The sequence below is a fragment of the Pteropus alecto genome, unplaced genomic scaffold (assembly GCF_000325575.1).
Source record: "Pteropus alecto unplaced genomic scaffold, ASM32557v1 scaffold8, whole genome shotgun sequence".
Lineage (NCBI taxonomy): Eukaryota > Metazoa > Chordata > Mammalia > Chiroptera > Pteropodidae > Pteropus > Pteropus alecto.
This window is the reverse complement of record NW_006494609.1, coordinates 12,936,755-12,942,011: the sequence shown is the minus strand read 5'-3', so window position 1 is coordinate 12,942,011 and position 5,257 is coordinate 12,936,755.

Genomic DNA, 5,257 nt, shown 5'->3' with positions numbered 1-5,257 from the left:
GCTTAAACCTTTGCCAACCTGAAAGATGAAAAATAGCATCCCATAGTTGTTTCAATTTGCATTTCATGGACAGTAGTGAAGCTGGACTTTCTGGTTTCTGATACCACTCTCTTGTAGTTCTTCATGATTGTACAATTAAAACAGTTAACTTACATTTTAAAAAGAAATAGCAAGTAAGCTAAGGAAGAGTTGTGTAAACCACTCAGCACACCATTACAGCTAACTCAGCACGATGTCCTTGCACAGAATTTTCTCAATGTCTTGAAGCTGTTCACTCTCGTATATCTAAGGACACAGCCTAGGCTTTGTATCTCTCATTAGAGAAGTTTTTATTTTCTTCTTGTAAGATCTAAGTCATAGAAAATTGTCCATCATCAGTTTTAAAGCTTGTTGCTGGCATTTTCAGAAAATAAATGTGGGAAAACAAACAAGAAATTATAGATCCAGAATTTAAGCTTCAGAATGTGACTCACCAATTTGAACTTGCTGCTGTCTAGAGTTTTGATCATCTTTAGCTTTCAAATTGAAGTTTGAGTAACATTATGTATCAGAATATTTAGTAATAATTTTTCCTATTATAGTAATTTTAGAAAGAAGTTCAGAGAAAAGTGTTGTGAACCAGTATCTGATATTGGCATCCATTCTCTATATTACTTTTGAACAGGGTCATTTGTTTCTTTATCTGAACAAATACCAGCAGGCTATTTTAGGTACCATGTCGGATATGACCTAATAGGTTTTCAAATGTATAACGAGCTTGCTTACATGGTCATACCAGAGATTACAGCAAGAGTTTTTTGGTTTTTGGTTTTTTTTTTTTTAACTGTCCAGGGTCCTGAAATCTTGCCTATTTTTATCCTGCAATCTTGTATATTATTTTGAACTTTGAGTGACTTTCTATCATTCCATACTCCATATGTTCTCTTTCTTTTTTGTTTATCTCAAATTAGTCCATATGAATGTGGGTCAGTTGACTGAACAGAGCAATTTTATATGTGATAGGGTACCGTAAGTTTGTAAGGGCTGCTTAAAAAAATAACCTAAACAAATAAATGTGCTTATGGTTGTCATTGTGAGACCAAGTATCTTGTAAGCAAACTCAAAAACATGAACCAACATGACCCAAGTCATAGCTGAATAGAGACCTAATTGTAAACGGAAATTCTAAAGAAAGAGGCGAGTGGACCAGGTTAACAGGAATATAAATAAATAATATGACAGACTCAAAAATTAGCAGTGCAATACTTGAAATGAAAAAGAACCTGTAAGATAAAAGAGATTTGAGGAAATAATTTTTTGTTTTAATGGCAAATATAGAGGACCAAGGAACAGGACATGCCATTTCATGGGAAGGGATGATGACACTGGAAAGGCACACAGTTTGTACTGTTTTAGTCTTTATCAAAAACAAAGGTCAGCTGTGATCAGATATGTAGCTCATGTATCATCTGTGACTGGAGGAGCAAAGTCAAACTAGACCAGTGAAGGAAGTGTCAGCATTTATTGAGTGAACACTCTATGTAGTTTTGTGAAACAGGCTCCATGTCAGGAGAAAAATAAATTAGAAAAGATGGTTCCTGCCTTCCTTCCTGAAAGAGATGGGGTAGACTTATAAAAAGTCTGAATCTCAGAGTTTAACCTTTTCATTGAACGACGGAAGCTCAGAAAGGCTAAGTGACTTGCTCAAGGTCATAGAGCTTATTAGTGGCAGAGCTGGGACTAGAAATTAGCAGTTCCGGTCTCTATCATGGTGCTCTTTCCACTTTATGACAGCTGTCTCCTGTGCAAACACTCAACATTCATATGAACGAGAATGAATTAGAGTTAGACACAGAGGATTAGAGAAACAGAGCAGTAAATTGAAAGGATGATAAAGTGAATGATATGGGAAGTATTGTGCAATATGAGTCAACAAGGGAGACATGTGGTTTGATAAAAGTTTTAAGGAAAGGAAAAGTACTGACCAAAGGCATGAAGAGGACAGAGGTAACGATAGGCCCCAAGTTGCCAAAAGGAACCCCATAAACCATGATCAAGCTTGTAAGGCCAAACAGAAAAAGGATTGGAGGAATGTACTCAGCCAATAAAGGACAAGGCAGTCATAAAGGCTTAATTAACCAGAATGCATCTGGAACAAAGAGTTTCAGATAACTAAAATTTCTGGTTATGTAATTTTGCTTTTTTTTTTTTTCACAACCCACAGCTTACACCATGGTTGAAAATGTTTCTCAGATATGGTAGTCTATTTTCCGAAGACTTGAGGCCGGTCAGAATATTTCTGTTCCAGTCCCACTTTTGCCACAGACCAGCTCTTTGCCCTCAACAAAGTCACCTTATCTCTCAGGACCTTACCACCATGTCTGTAAAACTAAGGGCATCCCAGCTTTATATGAAGGAATCACATGGGGCTCTTGTTAAAAAAAAAAAAAAAAATCCCCAGCATTACAGCCACTGAACCAGGAGTCCAGAGGAAGCTCTAGGACCATCGAATCTGCTTCTTGTCACCTGAAAAGTTTGTTAAGTTCTCACTACATGATCTCTAAAGTCTCTTCTACTGATGATTACCTTCAATGACTTAGCTTTCTCACTGGAGTAAGCTCAGAATTTCTAAACCAACAGAATTTCTGTTTGATGGACCAGGAATCACTGAAAATATTATAAACATTGTAAGGATCTGTAGCTTTTCATGGAGAAAGGACAGAAGAATGAAGAATGGATAAATGCACTAACCCTGGTTATCACCTTTTGAATATAAAATAGAATAGGCGAGCTCTCTGATTCAGCTTTAAAATTTTTATTTGCTGTAAAAAATACTCTATATCCAATGTACCTGTATTACAAATAAAAGTCTTAGCATCAAAAATAGAAAATAGTAGATGATGCTATTTCCTATGGATAAGAGAAAGGAAAGCTCACTGAAAGTGTAGGAACTTCACATCCTCCCAGAAGCTTTCCTAATAAAATAACAATTATCCAGCTGGTCAGAGGTAGAGTGTGGGTTTTCCTCCCTAATATTTTAGAATATAATTTATTATCCACCATTCATAGCTCAAAAGCAAAGGAGGCATCCTTATACTATTGAGTTTAAGCTTAATGTTATGGATTTCATGAAAGAACAGGATTATGATCTTGCAGAGCTATGATAGTTTAATTTTCTAGTAACCCCCCCCAAAAAAGGAAAACAAGAGAAGCTGAAAATTTCCAGAAATGACAAACGTAATAATATATTTTCTCTGTCAAAACTAGTCTAAAATTAACTCGAATTTGTGTATGACATAAAATACTTAAATATTTTTTTCTGACAATTGACCTTGACTAATTGGAGCCCATCATATACTCTCATTCACTGTATTCGTCTATAGATCTTATTTAAAGGGCCAGAGCAAGCAGTTGTGAAGTTTGTGTACTACATACAGGCACCAAGCCGAAGGGGTGAGTGGTGACTAAGATCCACTCCAAGTTGTGCTTTCAGGTATCATCAGTATGTCCCCCCTACCTCTCCCTTCAGGTCCGAGGAGTGTCTCCTGGCTTGAACAAAGGCACTGTCTGTCTGCAAAGTCAAGCAGTACCGTGGTGCTCTTTCCAGTGGAGGTAGTGCCTTTCTCTAATTGCCACATCAGATAGCAGGGACCTTGCTTATATGGGCTAATTATCATATAGGATAGCAGTGGCCATCTAGGGGTGCAGTGACTATTTATATACTAGCAAATGTAGTATTTGACCCTTTCAAGATGTTGTCAAGGACAGATTTAATTTGGTGAGTTCTGATGAGCCAAGATTTTACCATGGCGTAATGGCTAGTGGGGCAATAAATTGATGGTGGTTTTCTAAAAATGGGTTCTTTCTAACTGAAGGTTATGGTCACTTACAACTTTTAGGAACCCAGGGATATGGCTCATTGGAGACTCTTCTTGAAAAATAGTGCCACACATTTGGAAGGAAATGAAAAAGAATTATTTTCCATAAAAGATACAATGAGACTTCTACAAATTGCCATTTTCAGCTTAACTTTGATTTCTGATGAAAGAGTGGGGGCAGATCATTAATTATTTTGCAGGTCTGAGTGGATCAATATTTCAATGTGTGTCAGTAACATTAGATGGCTATTTTAAACAGCATAGTATCAGAATCTAAATATAGGAGTATTACATAAACTAGAAAGAGATTTTCTTTAGTGGTCCATTAATAATGCTGATTATAGAAAAAGATTTTCTTTAGTGGTCCATTAATAATAATCAGCATTATTAATGGACCGCTAAAAGAGTAGAGTAGACCCAGCAACATGATGTCGTTGTAAAGTGGCTAAGACCTGAAAAAGTCAACATAATTCCAACAAGACTGCTTAGATGACTAAATCACACATATTTGGTGCGATTCGGTGTAACTTCAGGGACATGATAAAGGCTCCCACCTCCTTCTCTGCTCCCCTCTCCCCCAATACTTCTTATATTTGTTTGATGATGCCTCATGGTCTAAGATTCATATTCTGTTCTTTGACGTAAAGGTTTGCCTGCTGCTAAAATGCAAATACTTCTGAGATGGGAAAAACATTCTGTAGGCATTATCAGTTCTTTCAGAGAGCACATTGATAGGGGGAAGAATATAAGGGACTCCAGAAGGTGGGGAGAGTGGAATTAACTCTGCTTCAGAGATCAAAATAACTTTATGTAATTAGCTCTGCATAAGAAATGGTAATTTAACTTACAGATGACTAGGGGTCTGCTTTGATCCGTCCATCCCTAATTAGCCATGTTTACTTGGAGAAGTCACTAGCTTCTGCAAGCTCCAGTTTGCTCTTCAACAAATATTTAAGTGCCTAGTACATGGCAGACATTATTTTAAATAAAATCATGATGTTATTCTAGGATTCTTATGAGAAATGAATGGGGCAATCTTAAAAAGTGCTTGGTCTGTACCTGGCACAGAGTAAGAAAAATCTTACAGAGTTAGCGAGCATAAGAATGATCCCTTAAATCTGTAATCCCCTGCACAGTTTACAAAGCACTTTCACATCTGTTTTCTCCTTAAGCATCTCTGTGGGTGAAACTAGCCAGATATTTAGTGTCCCACTTCATAGATGAAGAAACTAAATGAAGCTTGGCATAATTCACTTGCTTGGTTGTACTTCCTACTGAAGAAGATGGCCGGCCAAAATGTGGGAAGTTGGCCGCGTTTTGTACTTTGCACTTATTACTCATTCCTATTTTATAGATGGAGAAACACAGTAAGGCTTAGAGAGATTTTGATTTTCTTTTCT